This window comes from Cervus canadensis, chromosome 3 (genome assembly GCF_019320065.1).
Source record: "Cervus canadensis isolate Bull #8, Minnesota chromosome 3, ASM1932006v1, whole genome shotgun sequence".
Taxonomy (NCBI): Eukaryota; Metazoa; Chordata; class Mammalia; order Artiodactyla; family Cervidae; genus Cervus; species Cervus canadensis.
Window position 1 is genome coordinate 51768545 of NC_057388.1, and position 20285 is coordinate 51788829.

The following is a 20285-nucleotide window of genomic DNA, read 5'->3' on the forward strand; positions in this document are numbered from 1 at the left end:
GATCTGCCTCTACATACTCTATCCCAGAAGTTTTGAAATCTGTCTTTATATGTCTTATTTTTTTTAATTGTATTTATTACACATTTTTCAATCATGTAAAACAGGATCCTTTGGTGAGTTGATAGAATCCCTGTTGAGAAAGACTAAAAACTTAGCGTTCTGTCCTTCAGACCATTTCTCTCCCAACAGATGTATCAGTTTAATTGGAAATATTTGATTAAACTTATTTCAGTGGGAGTTAATAGGAAATCCTAACATGGGATTGTATCAGGATTATATCAATGTATCATAACAAGCCCAGCCCTATTGTTCTTGGATTGGACACTCTGGACTGGGTGGAAAATATCATTTTCTGTCATCTCTTTATTTTCTCCCTTTAAAACAGGGGGGAAAGCATGCTGATGGTATACTTCTATCATCAAATATAAAAGTAGTTTCAATTAAGTCTGCTTTCAATTACTGTCAGAAAGAATAATTTTAAGACTCAAATTTTGGCAGCTATCCTCTAACATTTAATTGGTATATATTTATGAATCCTAGAGAGTAGGTAAAATCACTCAGATACTTGGAGATATGTTTTGAAACCTGTTCTTAGATTGTTTCACTACTTGACATTTTGCAACCCATGAGTATGATATTAAGAATTTTTAATGATTGCACTGGATGTTTGAAATGCTTTTGACATTTCAAGACTAAAATGTTCATGTAATACTACGTAGCCCCAAACTTTGAGGTTTTGATTGACACATAGTCCAGGATTTGAGTAGCTTCATATTTACATTTTGAAGAAATACTGGCCCTGCTTATAGACACAGCCTTGTCTTATCTTGTACCATATGTGAGTTGGCCCTCTACTCAGGCATGTATTCCAATTAGAGCATTTTATTGTCATAATATTTCATTCCAAGCTTCAATAAATCAACTGTTTGCCAAAGAAAATTCATATGACATAAATTGTCAGCTTAGATAATCCATAATTAAGTTTCATGGAAATGTGCCTAAGAGAAAATCAGTCTATTAGTTTCTATGCATTTTAACTTTTAACTTTGAATCAAATTGTGCAATCAACAAGATATAATCTTGAACTATGCAATTTTGATGGTTTGTAGAATTTTTATTTGACTTTGATTAGTTGTTATTTCAGCTTCCACTGAGATATATCATATATGTAATCCAGCTGTCACCAGTTCCTACAGAGCATATTCTAAGTTGATATAAATTTCAAGTTTGGTTGACTTTACCAGCAGAGCAACAGGCTGTCCAACCCCTTCAAGTGTCATCCCCTTACCACACCAGGTGTATCTCTGAGTCCAGAAAAGATGCCTTATCTAAGTTCTACTTCAACAGTAGCTGTGATGCTGCACTAGGAGCTATCACTTATCAGAACTGGCCTCAGGATGTCTTAGCCTTTCTGTCTCCTCCACCAAGCACAGTATTTCTTGTGGTCTGTGTCATCAAGATCTCTATCATATCCCTTCTTCTGTTCCATGTTAGGATGCCAAAATGATGGGTAATCTATAACAGTACTAGACAGAGAACATGAGCCTCCTTTTTATATCTTTGTTATGTTTGAGAAATTTCAAAGCAATATTGTTTGAATCACAACAAATTACATAAATAGCTATTTTAGTTTATTTACAAGCCTCTATATCCTTATAACCCAAACACATATTAAGGTGAACAGGAATATTATTATTAGTGCTTAATAAAAGAGTTTTCATTCTTTCTGTTGGTCTTCCTGGTTGATGTTCCTATTATACCAAAACAAATCTCTTTCCAACCACACAAAAACTAAAGCATCCAAGCAGAAGACCACATGCAAATCAACACCAGTAAGGTATAGGCCCATAGGCTCCAGAAACAGTAATTCATTTTTAGCCCTAAATCCAGTCTCTGGCCAGAAAACATAAATTGAAAAGTAATGAATAAAAAAGCTGGAATCTGGTGTCTGTAGCTCTGTCTTCCCAGATTCTGTTTACATCAACTGGGTTTGTCTTTCTGATCTTCCATTTGTTGTACTCACATGCTCATTTGCAGAACCAAACACTTTAATTTACTCTTTCTGGTTTAACATGTCTCAGACAAGGCTCTCATTCAGCTTAAAGGCCCCTTTTCCTGAACTGTCCCTCAGAGGCTACAGACTGTCATTGCTGTGCCTATCCAGTCTTGGAAGTTTGGTGACCAAACATGTAATGGCAGTGGCAGGCACACAGCGGGCAGCACAAACAGTGACAGGCACATATGTAGCAGCACCGTGGCAGGCACATAGTAAGTGCCTGATGAATGTCTGCTGATGATTCTGAAGTCAGTACCAATAATAAATTATTTTATTATAGAATTGCACTGTTCTCCAGCTGTTTCTCATTGATTTCTGTCACACTCTATCTTTGAGTCACATTCCCCAATGCTTTGGCTGAGCTACAACCTGGTTGTAAGTTGGACATCTCTGGAAAATGTGCTAAATTTTTTTAGGATAATAGTTCTTTTGGCGGGGGAATAAAGGAAGACAGTTGTTAGGTTAATGGTATTGTGCAAAAATGAATACAGTTCTGTCAATAGAAATCTAAGTCAGATATAGCTCAAAATGCCACACTCACTGTGTACTAAAGGCTGAGACAGCATTACACACAGCCAAAGGCTTTCCTAGATCCAGCTAAATACATTAACCAAAAAGCAGCCTACTTGGAAGGATTGTACACATATGAATTAGATCTGTTCTAGTAATAATCAAACATATTGGAAGTAAATCTGTTGGTGCCCTCAAAGATAAATGACACTCCTAAGCACTGTTTCTTTGAAGAAATATCAATTATTTCAGAGTTATCAAAACTGCTTTGCTAAGAATATGCCTTATATTTTGAATTCCAGTTGAAGAACCCATTAAGCATCAATGTAGCTCTTATGAATACCTACATCACTTGCAGACATAAAAAATGACTACATTAATGCCATGGTATTAACAAGCTCTACTATTTACAAGACAGTGGCAACTGACCACTTCCCCTATTTAAGCTTAGACATTGCATGCCCTTTGGAAATCCCCACGCCCCCACAAAATTAAAATAGACTTAAATAACTTATGAATGCTATGCAATGTCAGCATGTGCTACATCTCTATTTAACTGTTAACTCTTCAAGGGCAAAGACTGACTGTACTCCTCCTGAATTATATTTTCCCAGGTTATCTTTGAGTTGACTTGTCAAACTCCATAAATCAGGAGTTCTTAAACTGAAGTTTTTGCACAGAATTCAGGAAAGGTAAGTATTCCGACATGGAAAAGGCTGACATTTTTATTTTCATAAACCTCTACTGAAATTTAGCATTTCCTTCAATTATGAAGGTGGGAAACAGCATAGAGTAGTATTAATATTATCTATACCTTTGTAGGAGCTTCCCGGGTAGGTCAAATGGTAAAGAATCCGCTTGCAATGTGGGAGACCTGGGTTCTATCCCTCGGTTGGGAACATCTCCTGAAGGAGGGCACAGCAACCCACTTCAATATTCTTGCCTGGAGAATTTCATGGACAGAGGAGCCTGATGGGCTACACTCCATGGGGTCGCAAAGAGTAAGACATGACCAAGTGACTACCACTTTCACTTTCACTTTACCTTTGTAGGGCTTTCCAGGAGGCAGTAGTAGTAAAGAACCTGCCTGCCAATGCAGGAGACATAAGAAAAGGAGGTTAGATCCCTGGGTCAGGAAGATCCCCTGGGGGAGGTCATGGCAAACCCGCTCCAGTATTCTTGCCCATGAACAGAGGAGCCTGGCAGGCTACAGTCCATAGCGTTGCAAAGAGTTGGACATGACTGGAGCTACTTAGCAGGCCACATGCATACCTTTGTAACCAATCAGAGGGTATTTTACATCATTTTATAATAATTTCTGATATTTACATTTCCTTCATACCAAACTATTTGAAATTAAATGAATGACTGGAGCAGCCACTAAATTACACAGGATTAGAGTTATCCATTTACAGATATAGCGTAAACTAATTGCCAAATTGTGGGCAATTCTGTGCCTTGTGACCATTCAAGCAACTAACAGTCAAGTTGTATGTTTATATTAGTAATTCAGATGTCTATCTTCTGTTCAGTACTCTATGTTTACATTTTTTTTTTTACCACAAATAAGATCTTTTATTTGTCATCATTAAAAGCCTGAATTTTAAACAGATTCTTGGACCAGTAGCTCATATCCATCAGCTCATTCAACTTTAGCACCTGTCTCATTCCCAGTAGCTCTTCTAAAATTACTGCCTTCACCATATAGCTCCATGAATTTTCCCAATTGAAACTTGGGCTTCTTCAGCATTTTTACTTTTCTAACAAAGACATTATGGAATGGACAAATAGATTAATGAGTCTTTTCTATGTCTTTTCCAATACTGTTTGGAATCAATTTATTGACCACCTCTTTCAAGTCATTTGTCTGCCCATCTCAGGTCATGATTTCCATCATCTTCTTGTGGATCTAGCAGACCTGCTGGTGTTGGGCATAAGCGGTCTTCAGGATATGATTGCTGCATTTTTCAGTAAAATCCACACAGAACAGACAAAGCAAGAACCATCAATAATCTTAACATCAACATGAAGTTCAATCATAATCTGCCAGTTTTAGACCATGGAGCACATTTTTTCAAGGGAGTACCACCGACACTCAATGAACATGAATCTGAGCAAACTCCAGGAGATAGTGAAGGACAGAGAAGTCTGGCATGCTGCAGTCCTTGAGGTCACAAAGAATTGGACTCGATTTAGCAAGTGAACAACAAGATCCCTACCATGAAGTCTTCCCTAGAGGGAGAAATCTTCCCCCAAAGAGGAACCAGTTAGTCACCCTGAAGAGTCAGGAAACAAAAGAGTCCTCAAGAAAAAGAGGAAATTATCTTCCAGGGAGGAGCCACTCAGCAGTGGACCTGAAGAGGCTACTGCTAGCAAGAGCAGAGCTCTAAGAAAAAGAAAATGTTCTGAAAGCTATCTTAGGAAAATTAGAATCTATTTATGCCTAATGAGGCATAACTTGGAGAGAGAGTTCCCAACCCATCCTTTAGTGCCCAATAAAAACTCAGAACTATCCATTCCATGGAAATTAGTCAGGGAGTTTTTGCCCTGAACAATCTCAGTAACTAGCCTGGATTTTCTAAATGCAACTTCGTCATTCTGCAGGAAGGCTCACTTCAAAAACATGACCCTTGAGGCCATCAGATACTGTTTTGGTTCCTTGAGTTCTCATGACTAGTGTTTTCATATAAGAAATATGTATTTCATATAAGAAATACTGGGAAAACACTAGTGCTTTCACATAATACCAATCTTTCTTAGAAAATCAGTCAACCACTTTCTCCTTGAGTCCCTTTTTGCCAACTTTCATATGATGTTTGTTCTCGTCAACTACCATGGTGATGCTCAGAGAGCCAAAAGAGACAGTTTATATTGATTAAGATAAGGAATTAAGTTACTCAAAGTATACCTTAGCCCTCAACATTCTTTTACCTACACTAAGCAACAACAATTTGTACAATTGTATCATTAAAACAATTAAATTTTACTTTTGTCTTGTTTTGCTCATTAATGGATTATACAGAGCTATATATCTTAGTAGATCATAAAAATTTTAAAGCATTTCTTAACTCTTTAGTATGCTATAATATTTCAGTGAATATATGTTCCAAAGAATAGAAAATAATGGATGTGAAATCAAATCTAGATCTCTCATGTCAGTGATGATACAGGATCCTTGATTAATTAATGTTTTTTATTTTTCCTTCAATCTTCTATTTGATTAATTTGTCCAAAAAAGAGAAAAACTTGTAGGCATGTGTTAGTATGATGCCATAAAGGCTGCACTGTATGGCTACTGTGAAAATGTTCAACTTTTGAGAAGGAAAATTGCTCTTTGCACCTATTAACCTTTCACAAAAGTGGATAGAGTCGTAAATGGCAAAAATAGAAAACTGCAGTTGAACAAAATATTTAACTTCTAGATAAAAGAAACATTTTCTGAAAGAACTGAGTCCAGAAAAATCAATTGTGGGGTATAGATGGAGTTTTATCAACATTTGAATTGAATACACATTTAAGGGCTCTTTATTCAGGGATTCATTTCTAAAGTTTCTGTACTACATATCTAGAATTGTCCCAGTAAGAATTATCATTTATTCAAGCTGAGTCTTTGAACTGAACTGAATCTAATACTATAGGAAACAAAGTCACACTGAGTAAAATTCAATTGCTGAGCAATCCAGTGAAACAGAAATTTTGTGTATGAGACCATTGATTATTTACTGTCAGGTTGGAGAGAAAAGATGTTGCCCTAAGTGGAAGATTTGGTCACACCATATAGACATGATGGTTCTATATAGTTGTTATCTTAACAATAGACTTTGCCATAAATAAACAAAAAGACAATTTATCTGAGGCACTAAGATTTATCCCAATAGAACATTGTGATTATGCAGTTTCTCTGTGACAGAATTACTTTCATGAATTCATAAATCTATTATACACTATTTCCTATAATATTGCTTTCCCACAATTTCCTTTATCAGGTAAGACCTGACCTAGACACTTAATATAAACTGTGATGAGAGCATCTGGTTTACTAAGAAGTTCTAATAAGTCTTTGAAGATTATAGGAAATAAATAGAACATATAACAATGTTTTTAGTTCTGGACTTTCTATTTTGCCAACTGACTAGAAAGAACAATTATACCACAGGGTGATAGATTTTTGAAAAATATTCACAATGAGAACAAATTTTATTTTATCAAATTTTGTATTTAGTTTCATTTACCATAACACTAGAATTTAAATACATTGATTTTACTTGTTTGGCTTAATTTCCCAATTAAGAGATGATGAAAATTTGAAAATCATACATGTAGCATAGAATTCAAATGTCATGCGTATGTTTTTGTTTGTTTGCTTTCTTTCCAAAACCTTGGCAATTAGTAAACAATGGGTGAAGTAGTAGTTTAAAGATAGAGCTCACCAAATTGCCCAACAGGCTATAAGAAGATGTAAGAGAAAGTGTGGAGTCCAGATAAATTTACATTTTGAGTCTGAACAAACTGGATGTCCAATAATGAAAATTCAGGAAGGAGATTTAGAAGTAGAATTAATAATTCAGTTTTGGACATCTCAAATTTAGATGACTGTGAGATATCTAAGTAGAGACAGTAAGAAGGAATTTGGTGGTAACAGTCAAGAGAAGGGTTAATACTTAGGATACAAGTTGGAAGTCACAGCACATAGAAATAAAACTTAAATCCTTATTCAATGGATAGAGTCTTTTAGAGAATGAATAGTTAGACAGAAGAGAATAGGTTTCAGGCCTAAGAGAGAGACCACTTTAAAACTTAGAAACTGTAAAGGTGAGGAGGTTTCAGCAAGACACTGGGAGGAGTGGTCATTGTGTTCCAAAAAATTTCTGGAGACTATGGTGTGAAGAAATGTGTAAGGAACAAAGATGAAACTAGAAGTTTCAAATGTTCCCTTGACTTTGGCAACAAGGATATCACCAGTAAACTTGATAAGAATGGTTTCAGTGGAGTAATGGAAAATAGAGCCTGACTGCAATGGTTTGATACAGCCTAGAAAACGAGGAATTGGGAAGAGAAACTTTGCACAACTCTACATAGAAGTGCTGAGAGGAGCAACCCAACGTCCAAGGAGTGGTGGCTGCACGGGCTCAGTAGGGCCAAGAGGAGCTACTCCATGTTCAAGGTCAAGAAGGGTGGTCATAAGGATACCCCTCATCCAAGGTAAGGAGCAGCTGCTGCGCTTTCCTGGAGCAGCTGTGAAGAGATACCCCACGTCCAAGGTAAGAGAAACCCAAGTAAGACAGTAGGTGTTGCAAGAGGGCATCAGAGGGCAGACACACGAAAACCATGATCACAGAAAACTAGCCAATTTGATCACAGGACCACAGCCTTGGCTAACTCAGTGTAACTAAGCCATGCCATGTGGGGCCACCCAAGACGGGCGGGTATGGTGGAGAGGTCTGACAGAATGTGGTCCACTGGAGAAGGGAATGGCAAACCACTTCAGTATTCTCGCCCTGAGAACCCCATGAAACAGTATGAAAAGGCAAAATGCTAGGATACTGAAAGAGTAACTCCCTAGGTCAGTAGGTGCCCAATATGCTACTGGAGATCAGTGGAGAAATAACCCCAGAAAGAATGAAGGGATGGAGCCAAAGCAAAAACAACACCCAGTTTTGGATGTGACTGGTGATAGAAGCAAGGTCCGATGCTGTAAAGAGGAACCTGGAATTGCATAGGCACCTGGAATGTTAGGTTCATGAATCAAGGCAAATTGGAAGTGGTCAAACAGGAGATGGCAAGAGTGAATGTTGACATTCTAGGAATCAGCAAACTAAAATGGACTGGAATGGGGATTTTAACTCAGATAACCATTATATCTACTACTGTGGGCAGGAATCCCTTAGAAGAAATGGAGTAGCCATCATGGTCAACAAAAGAGTCCGAAATGCAGTAATTGGATGCAATCTCAAAAACGACAGACTGATCTCTGCTCGTTTCCAAGGCAAACCATTCAATACCATGGTAATCCAAGCCTGTGCGCCAGCCAGTAACGCTGAAGAAGCTGAAGTTGAACAGTTCTATGAAGACCTACAAGACCTTTTAGAACTAACACCCCAAAAAGATGTCCTTTTTATTATATGGGACTGGAATGCAAAAGTAGGAAGTCAAGAAACACCTGGAGTAACAGGCAAATTTGGCCTTGGAGTATGGAATGAAGCAGGGCAAAGGCTAACAGAGTCTTGCCAAGAGAACTCACTGGTCATAGCAAACACCCTCTTCCAACAACACAAGAGAAGATTCTATGAATGGACATCACCAGATGATCAACACTGAAATCAGACTGATTATATTCTTTGCAGCCAAAGATGGAGTAGCTCTATACAGTCAGCAAAACAAGACTGGGAGCTGACTGTGACTCAGATCATGAACTCCTTATTGCAAAATTCAGACTTAAATTGAAGAAAGTAGGGAAAACCACTAGACCATTCAGGTATGACCTAAATCAAATCCCTTATGATTATACAGTAGAAGTGACAAATAGATTTAAGGGACTAGATCTGATAGACAGAGTGCCTGCTGAACTATGGACGGAGGTTCGTGACATTGTACAGGAGACAGGGATCAAGACAATCCCCAAGGAAAAGAAATGCAAAAAAGCAAAATGTCTGTCTAGTGAGGATTACAAATAGCTGTGAAAAGAAGAGAAGTGAAAAGCAAAGGAGAAAAGGAAACATATTCCCATTTGAATGCAGAGTTCCAAAGAATAGCAAGGAGAGATAAGAAAGCCTTCCTCAACGATCAATGCAAAGAAATATAGGAAAAAAACAGAATGGGAAAAACTAGAGATCTCTTCCAGAAAATTAGAGATGCCAAGGGAATATTTCATGCAAAGATGGGTTCGATATAAGACAGAATTGGTATTGACTTAACAGACACAGAATATATTAAGAATGGCAAGAATACACAGAACAACTATACAAAAAAGATCTTCATGACCCAGATAATCACGATGGTGTGATCACTCACCTAGAGCCAGACATCTGGAATGTGAAGTCAAGTGGGCCTTAGAAAGCATCACTATGAACAAAGCTAGTGGAGGTGATGGAATTCCAGTTGAGCTATTTCAAATCCTGAAAGATGATGCTGTCAAAGTGCTGCACTCAACATGCCAGCAAATTTGGAAAACTCAGCATTGGCCACAGGACTGGAAAAGGTCAGCTTTCATTCCAATCCCAAAGAAAGGCAATCGCAAAGAATGCTCAAATGACAGCACAATTGCACTCATCTCACACGCAGGTAAAGTAATGCTCAAAATTCTCCAAGCCAGGCTCCACCAGTACATGAACGGTGAACTTCCAGATGTTCAAGCTGGTTTTAGAAAAGGCAGGGGAACCAGAGATCAAATTGCCAACATCCGCTGGATCATCAAAAAAGCAAGAGAGTTCCAGAAAAACATCTATCTCTGCTTTATTGACTGTGCCAAAGCCTTTGACTGTGTGGATCACAATAATCTGTGGAAAATTCTGAAGGAGATGGGAATACCAGACCACCTGACCTGCCTCTTGAGAAACCTGTATGCAGGTCAGGAAGCAACAGTTAGAACTGGACATGGAACAACAGACTGGTTCCAAATAGGAAAAGGAGGACGTCAAGGCTGTATATTGTCCCCCTGCTTATTTAACTTATATGCAGAGTACATCATGAGAAACGCTGAGCTGGAAGAAGCACAAGCTGGAATCAAGACTGCCGGGAGAAATATCAATAACCTCAGATATACAGATGACACCACCCTTATGGCAGAAAGTGAAGAGGAACTAAAAAGCCTCTTGATGAAAGTGAAAGAGGAGAGTGAAAAAGTTGGCTTAAAGCTCAACATTCAGAAAACTAAGATCATGGCATCTGGCCCCATCACTTCATGGGAAATAGATGGGGAAACAGTGGAAACAGTGTCAGACTTTATTTTGGGGGGCTCCAAAATCACTGCAGATGGTGATTGCAGTCATGAAATTAAAAGACGCTTACTCCTTGGAAGGAAAGTTATGACCAACCTAGATAGCATATTAAAAAGCAGAGACATTACTTTGCCAGCAAAGGTCTGTCTGGTCAAGGCTATGGTTTTTCCAGTGGTCACGTATGGATGTGAGAGCTGGACTGTGAAGAAAGTTGAGTGCCGAAAAATTGATGCTTTTGGTTTGTGGTGTTGGCGGAGACTCTTGGGAGTCCCTTGGACCGCAAGGAGATCCAACCAGTCCATCCAAAAGGAGATCAGTCCTGGGTGTTCATTGGAAGGACTGATGCTGAAGCTGAAACTCTAATACTTTGGCCACCTCATGTGAAGAATTGACTGATTGGAAAAGACCTTGATGCTGGGAGGGATTGGGGGCAGGAGGAGAAGAGGACAACAGAGGATGAGATGGATGGATGGCATCACCGACTCAGTGGACATGAGTTTGGGTAAACTTTGGGAGTTGGTGATGGACAAGGTGGCCAGGCGTGCTGCGATTTATGGGGTCACAAAGAGTCAGACATGATTGAGCAACTGAACTGAACTGAACTGATCTAGAAGTGCTAATACAAAGGGAAATAGAAAGGAGAAGCCTGTGGGAAGAAGATAAAGTTTCAGGATCTGCACTTATAATAGTTGCTTTAAAATGGGAGACATGTCCATTGTGATGGAAATGAAGCACAGTGAGAAACACTGATGATTTAGTGAGTGGGATGATAGTTGGAGTATAAAAGTTTTAAGTAGGTGATGAGGGATAGAATCCAGTACATAAATAGAGTGACTTTGGATTGGGGGCGGGAAAGGGAGGCTGGGTGCAGAGTACATTCTTTGTAATGTAAAAAAAGGAAGTATACACAGTGTAGTATACATACAGTTCACTTACAGGAAGATGTAGAGGTTCTTTTATGATTATTTTAATTATTTTGTTCATTTAATAAGATAGGTTATCATCTGAGAATCGTGATGCAGGAGGGATCAAAGACGGAAAGAGAGTAGACAAGCTCTGACGTGTATCCTCAGAGAACAGGGATGTAAGTTGTTTATGAAAATGTCATAGAAGTATTGAACAGCACTGGGGGCTCACTTGAATTCTGTGATTTAGAACCCAAAGTGAGATAAGTCATTTTGGTTGTTATTTTCTCCAGTTATACTGTTCTGATGTGTATCTCAAGTAGGCAGAGAGTTTGATATAACAAGTTTTGGAGTTTTGTCAAAAGGAAAGGAGAAATTTAAAAATAATTACAGAAAAATGCAAAAGAGTGATTATAAAAGTGAATCATGAAATCTTATTAGGTATAAGAAAAGAAATGAGGATGTAACATGGGTGACAGTGAAAAGCTAATGAGAATATACTGGAGTAATGAGTAGTCAAAATTGTGGTGCTAGAAAAAAAATAAGAGAAAGATATGGTTACTTGCTTAAGACAGGGATACTTCAATTTGAGATTTTAGATGGGCTGTAGGTATTGCAAGAGTAACTAAAGAGCCTCTTGGTGAGGGTGAAAAAGGAAAGCGAAAGAGCCAGCTTAAAACTAAATACTAAAAAAACTAAGATCATGGCATCTGGCCCCATTACCTCATGGCAACTAGAAGGGGAAAGGGTGGATGTAGTGACAGATTTCCTCTTCTTGGGCTATAAAATCACTGCAGATGGTGACTGCAGACATGAAATCAGAAGACGATTGCTTCTTGGCAGGAAAGCTATGACAAATCCAGACAATGTGATGAAAAGCAGAGATATCACTCTGCTGACAAAGGCTATATAGCCAAGGCTATGGTCTTCCCAGTGGCCATGCACAGTTGTGATGGCTGGACCGTAAAGAAGGCTGAGCACCAGGTGCATGCAGAATACCAGCTGAGAGCAGACAGGAGTACCTGACCAGTGGAAAAGAATATATAGAACCAGGCAAAATTCAGTAGGGCAAAGGAACTAGGGGGAAAACAGGAGAGTTAGTAGGGCTGGACCTGCCCTTAGTGCGTGAGGGAACTGAAGCAGGGGTCCAATCCCCACAGTGGGGCAACTGTCTGAGTCAGAGGAGAAACATTTAAGTCTAAGAGTGAAACAGCTGATCTGTGGCAGCCTAAATGCAATGAGAATCAGACAGTCCTTACTGCAGCCATACATACCCTGGACAGGAATGCTGGTCTCCTGGAAGGTGCAGTGGCTGGAAGCTAAAGTTTAGGGATTGTGGAGCAATCCCACGGTGAGGGCTGCTGTTGACTGCAGAGAGAAAGACTGAGGGGATGTGAGGGAGGAGATCGTGGTGGGAAATGCTGGTGGAGGAAAGCTAGGCTGTCATGGAAGCAAGATGATACTACTGAGTCACATGCAGAGGATGGAGCCTTCACCATAGGCTCTCTCTCTCCACACTCCAGCATCAGCAGCTGAACAATAGAGAATCTGGCCCATCAAATGCCTGATGTGTTGAACTACAGAATAGGACCCCATCCAGGGTGCCCCTTCAAGTGCCTGATGCACTGATCTACAGGGTAGGACCCCGTCAGGGCGGCCCTTCTATGTGCCTGACGCAAGGAACAACAGAGAAGGACCCCAGGCAAGGGAGCCCTCTAAGTGCCTGAATGGGCGGAGCTATGGAGAAAGACTGGCCAAAGAGGTCTTCTGATTGCCAGCTACAAGAGGTGTGAAAAAAGACTCTGATAGGGCCATAGCTCCTGTAATGGAAGCAGTCCATGTCCCTGCACACTTGGCACTGCCAGGGTCCACACAAGCAAAGCAGCTGTGCCACCTTCACGCTCAACTCTCACTGGGGCAGAGCTGCCACAGGCAAAAAAAGTCTTGTGTCTGTGTGCACAGGGTCGCTTCAGTCCTGTCCAACTCTTTGCGACTCCGTAGACTGTGGCCTGCCAGGCTTCTCTGTCAGAGAGGGGGTTCTCCAGGCAAGAATATTGGATCCTATTGGACAATTCTGGTTGCCATACCCTTCTAGAGCACGATAGCTCCCGCTGCCCTAGCCACCAACGCCCCTGAGTACCTCGTGCTGTCAGAACCCCTGCGACCCAAGCAGCTGCACCACTTCCATACCTGGCCCTCACAGGGGCAAACCCAAGCCCTTCAGGGCAGCCTCAGGAGCTAAACCCCAGTGAACCACCCACATGTAGAGGTGGAAATAAAACTACAGTTGAAACCCAGGGGCGGTGTGGCTAAGGAAGAAGACCCAAAACCTTACCACCAGCTGTACAAGCTGCAGATTAAATCCACAGGATCAACTAAGCAGACTGTGTTGATGGAATATATGAAAGGCCATTGAGAGCTCCCACAAAAGAAAACACACTAGCTCTGATAGCTGTGGATATTGGCGGCAAGAACACACAGAAGTAGGACCAGATTAAAATCTGAGCTGGCCTAACAGCAGGTCCAGAGATCAGCACAGTGTTGGAGGGCATCCTAGGGAGGTGAAGTTGACTGTGACTCCCAATGGGGGAAAGGACGCTGACAACAGCAACTCAAGAAAAACATTTATTATTCTTATTTTTTTACTTGTTCAGTATATTCTTTTGTATATTTCTTTCTTTTATCTTTCCTTTTCTTCCCCCTCTGTTGTAGTTGTTGATTTTATTGGCACTAAGAAATCCAGTTAAGCTTTTGAGCTTTTTTTTCCCCCTCAGTCACATTTTTTATTGTTGTCATAAATGTCTTCCTCTACATTGGGCTTTTGCAGTTCTGTGGAATTTTTCCTCTTTTGTTTCTTTTCTCTTTTTTAAATTTTAATTTTTTAAACCTGTTATTTTTTTTGTACATTTATTCCTTTGCTTGCCTTTCCTACTGTTCTTTTCCCCTTGCAGCTAATCTTTAATGTATATAAATCTCCATCTACCTCTATTTAGCTTTGCATATCTATTCTTTCTTTTCTTTCTTTCCTTTCCTCTCAACATATTTGTTAGTTTTGTTTTCATTGCTTTATTCCCCACTTGGCACCTTTCTTTAGTTTTGTTTTCCAGTCTGTGCTTAAGTTAGTTTTATTCTTAATTAGTAAATATAGTTTTTGATTTCCTTTGTTCACCAGGTCAGTCTACTGTACTTTATTTCTGTTGGGCTGTTTTCACTTTGCTCATGGGTGTATATGTATACATGTATATTGCATTATTTTAATTATTATTGCCTGATTTTGTAACTGCCATTTGTCTGGGGTTCATCTTTGGTTTCTTGTTTTTGGATATTTGTTTTAAGCTCACCTAATGCCATAACAAACCACTTGTGGAATCTTCAGTCCTGACAAAAGATAAAGCCCTGAGCCTTTGGAGTAGGAGCACTGACTCCAAGACCCTAGACTACCAGAGAACTAACCCTAGGGAGTATCAAATAGTGAGAACTCACACAAAGGAAATCACTTGAATACAAGACCTGCATCACCCAACCACCAGTAGCACCCTGGTCAGGACAACTCATCTAAACAATAAACAAAACAAAAATATGAACCCAATCATCAGCAGACAGGATTACCACCTCACTCAGCCTTGCCCATCAGAGGAAAAACAAACAAACAAAAACTCGGCACAAATCTCACCCTGTAGGAAGCTCACACAAACTACTGGACCAATCTTAGGAGGGCAGAAACCAAAAGGGAGAAAGAATTCAACCTTCTTCAAGGAAAGAATCCAACTTTCCTTGAAGCCTGGGAAAGGACACCTCAAACTCAATAACTTTAAAAAAATAATGAAAAGGAAGACAAATACTGCAATAATAAAAGAACAAACTAGAAACACAGAAGTCCAAATAAATGAAGAGGAAATAGGCAAACTAACTAAAAAAGAATTCAGAATAATGATAGTAAACATAATCAAAAACCTTGAAAACAAAATGGAGAAAAATGCAAGAATCAATTAACAAAGACCTAGAAGAATTAAAGAATAAACACACAGAGACAAACAACACAATTACTGAAATTAAAATACTCTAAAGGAATCAATAGCAGAACATCTGAAGCAGAAGAACCGATCAGTGAGCTGTAAGATAAAATGGTGGAAATAACTTCTGAAGAGCATATTAAAGTATAAAGAATGAAAAGAGCTGACGACAGTCTCAGAGACCTCTGGGACAATATCAAATGCACCAACATTCGAATTATAGGGGTCCCAGAAGAAGAAGAGAAAAAGAAAGTGTATGAGAAAATGTTTGGAGATTATAGTTGAAAATTTCCCCAACATGGAAAAGGAAATTGTCAATCAAGTCCAAGAGGCACAAAGAATCTCATACAGGGTAAACCCAAGGAGAAACATGCCAAGACACATATAATCAAACTAACAAAGACTAAACACAAAAAAGGAATATTAAAATCAGTAAGGGAAAAGCAACAAGTAACATACAAGGGAAATCCTATATGCTTAACAGCTGATCTTTCAGCAGAAACTCTGCAGGCCAGAAGGGAATGGCAGGATATACTTAAAGTACTGAAAGGGAAAAATCTGCAACCAAGATTACTGTACCCAGCAAGGATGTCATTCAAAATCAATGGAAAAATAAAAAGCTTTTCAGACAAGCAAAAGTTAAGAGAATTCAGTACCACCAAACCAGCTTTACAACAAACATTAAAGGGACTAATGTAATCAAGAAACACAACAGAAGAAAAAAGATCTACAAAATCAATCCCAAACAATTAAGAAAATGGCAATAGGAAAATATATAAAAATATAAAAAAAAAATAATAATTGCTCCAATAAATAATTATAATAATTTTTATAATATAATTATAAAATAATAAAAATAAAAATAATTAAATGCTCCAACCAAAAGACACAGACTGGCTGAATAGATACAAAAACATGTTCAATATATATGCTGTCTACAAAAAACCCACTTCAGACCTCAAGACACCTATAGGCTGAAAGTTAAAGGGTGGTAAAATATATTCCATTCAAATGGGAAGCAAAAGAAAGCTGGGGTAGCAATCCTCATATCAGACAAAACAGACCTTAAAATAAAGAAGATTAGAAGAGATAAGGAAGGACACTACATAATGATCAAGGGATCAGTCCAAGAGGAAGACATAACAATTGTAAATACCTATGCACCCAACAGAGGAGCACCTCAATACATAAGACAAACACTAACAGACACAAAAGGAGAAATTGACAGTAACACAATAATAGTAGGAGACTTTAACACCCCATTCACACCAATGGACAGATCATCAAAATAGATTATTAAGGAAACACAAGTCTTAAATGATACATTAGATGAGATGGATCTCAATATCCTCAGGACATTCCATCCAAATGCAGAATAATACATCTCCTTCTCAAGTGCACATGGACCATTCTTCAGGATAGATGACATCTTGGGTCACAAATCAAACCACAGTTAATTCAAGAAAACTGAAATCATATCAAGCATCTTCTCTGACCACAATGCTATGAGACTAGATATCATTACAAGGGGGGAAAAAAAAACTATAAGAAACACAAACACATAGAGATTAAAAAACATGTTTCTAAATAACCAACAGGTTACTGAAGAAATCAAAAGGGAAATAAAAAATTTTCTAGAAACAAATGATAAAGAAAACACAACTCAAAACCTATGGGATGCAGCAAAAGCAGTTCTAAGAGGGAAGTTTATAGCAATACAATCTTACCTCAAGAAACAAGAAAACAAGAAAAACATCAAATAGACATTGAATAGACAACCTAAATTCACACTTAAAACAACTGGAAGAAGAAGAACAAAAAACTCCAAAATTGGTAGAAGGAAAGAAATCATAAAGATCTGAGCAGAAATAAATGAAAAAGAAATGAAAGAAATGATAGTAAAGTTTAATAAAACTAAAAGCTGGTTCTTTGAGAAGATAAACAAAATTGACAAACTTTTAGCCAGACTCATCAAGACAAAAAGAGAGAAGAATTAAATCAACAAAATTAGAAATGAAAAAGGAGAGGTTACAACAGACAATGCAGAAATACAAAGGATTATAAGAGACTATTATGAACAACTATATGACAATAAAATGGATAACCTGGAAGAAATGGACAAATTCTTTAAAAAGTTCAATCTTCCAAGACTGAACCAGGAAGAAATAAAAATTATGAACAACCCAATTACAAGCACTGAAATTGAAGCTGTGATCAAAAATCTCCCAAGAAACAAAAGCCCAGGATGAGACGGCTTCACAGGAGAATTCTATCAAACATTTAGAGAAGACCTAGTGCTTATCCTTCTAAAATGCTTTGAAAAAACTGCAGAGGAAGGAACACTTCCAAACTCATTCTACGAGGCCACCATCACCCTGATACCAAAACCAGACAAAGACAACACGAAAAAAGAAAACTACAGGCCAATATCACTGATGAACATGGATGCAAAAATTCTCAACAAAATTTTAGCAAATAAAATTCAGCAACACATTAAAAAGCTTACACACTATGATCAAGTTGGGTTTACTCCACAGATGCAAGGATTCTTCAATATATGCCAATCAAGCAATGTGATACACCATATCAACAAATTGAAAGATAAAAACCATATGATAATCTCAGTAGATGCAGAAAAGGCCTTTGAAAAAATTCAGTAACCATTTATGATTAGAACTCTTCAAATAATGGGCATAGGAGGAACCTACCTCAACATAGTAAAGGCCATATATAATAAGCCTACAGCAAACATTATACTCAATGGTGAGAAACTGAAAGCATTCCCCCTAAGATCAGGAACAAGGCACGGGTGTCCACTTTCACCACTATTATTCAACATAGTTCTGGAAGTCCTAGTACAGCAATCAGAGATGAAAAAGAAATAAAGGGAATCCAGACTGGAAAAGAAGAACTAAAGCTCTCACTGTTTGCAGATGACCTGATACTATACATAGAAAACTCTAAAGATAGTATCAGAAAATTACTAGAGCTAATCAGTGAATTTAGCAAAGTTGCAGGATATGAAATCAATACACAGAAATCAGTTGCATTTCTATATACTAAGAATGAATAATCAGAAAGGGAAATTAAGGAATCAATCCTATTCACCATTGCAACAAAAAGAATTAAATATCTAGGTAAAAACCTACCTAAGGAGACAAAAGAACTGTACACAGGAAATTATAAGACATTAATGAAAGAAATCAAAGATGACATAAACAGATGGAGAGATAGTCCACATTCCTGGGTAGGAAGAATCAATACTGTGAAAATGACTATACTACCAAATGCAATCTTTAATGCAATCCCTATCAAATTACCAAAGGCAATTTTCACAGAACTACAACAAAAAAACTCACAATTAATATAGAAAAACAAAAGACCCTGAATAGCTAAAGCAGTCTTGAGAAAGAAGAATGGAGTTGGAGGAATCAACCTTCCTGACTTCAGATTACACTATGAAGCTATAGTCATCAAGACAGTATGGTACTGGCACAAAAACAGAAATATATACCAATGGAACAACATAGAAAGACAAGAAATAAACCCATGCACCTATGGGTACCTTATTTTTGACAAAGAATATACAATAAGGCAAAGACAGCCTCTTCAATAAATGATGCTGGGAAAACTGGACAGCTACATGTAAAAGGATGACATTAGAACACTTCCTAACACCATACACAAAGATAAACTCAAAATGGATTAAAGACCTAAATGTAAGACAAGAAACTATAAAACTCTTACAGGAATACATAGGCAGAACAGTCTATGACATAAATCAAAGCAAGATCCTCTATGACCCACATCCTAGAGTAATAGAAATAAAGACAAAAGTAAACAAGTGGGACCTGATTATATTTAAAAGCCTTTGTACAGCAAAGGAAACTATAAGCAAGGCAAAAAGACAACCCCAGACTAGGAGAAAATAATAGCAAATGGAACAACTGACAAAGGATTAATTTTCAAAATATATAAACAGCTCATACAACTCAATACCAGAAAAACAAACAACCCAATGAAAAAGTGGGGAAAAGACCCAAAAAGACATTTCTCCAAAGAAGACATACAGATGACTAACAAATGCATGAAAAGATGCTCAACATCACTCATTATGAGAGAAATACAAATCAAAACTACAATGAGATATCACCTCACACCGGTCAGAATAGCCATTATCAAAATTTCTACAAACAGTAAATGTTTGGAGAGGGTGTGGAGAAAAGGGAACGCTCTTGCTCTGTTGGTGGGAATGTAAATTTATATAGCTACTATGGAAGATGGTATGGAGATTCCTTAAGAAACTAGGAATAAAACCAAAATATGACCCAGCAATCCCACGCCTAGGAAACCTGAGGAAACAAAAATTGAAAGAGACACATGTATCCCATCGTTCATTGCAGCACTATTTACAATAGCTAGAATATGGAAGCAACCTAGACGTCCATCAACAGATGAATGGATAAAGAAGTTGTGGTACATATACACAATGGAATATGCTGCTGCTGTTGCTGCTAAGTTGCTTCAGTCGTGTCCGACACTTTGTGACCCCATAGACAGTAGCTCACCAGGCTCCCCCATCCCTGGGATTCTCCAGGCAAGAACTCTGGAGTGGGTTGTCATTTCCTTCTCCAACAATGGAATATACTCAGCCTTAAAAAGGAACACATTTGAGTCAGTTCTGATGAGGTGGATGAACCTAGAACCTATTATACAGAGTGAAGTGAGTCAGAAAGAGAAAGATAAATACCATATTCTAATGCATATATACGGAATCTAGAAAAATGGTACTGAAGAATTTACTTAATAGGGCAACAATGGAGAAACAGAGAAAGAGAACAGACACATGGACATGGGGAGAGGG

At 38.3% G+C, this 20285-nt stretch overlaps 1 long non-coding RNA gene and 1 pseudogene across 1 annotated transcript in view; both read right to left on the reverse strand.

The window, feature by feature from the left end:
- Positions 1–20285, reverse strand: part of LOC122438359 — a 598045-nt gene that overhangs the window by 187056 nt on the left and 390704 nt on the right. The gene's annotated exons all lie outside the window — the stretch shown is intronic.
- On the reverse strand, positions 4170–5402 carry LOC122438355 (annotated as a pseudogene).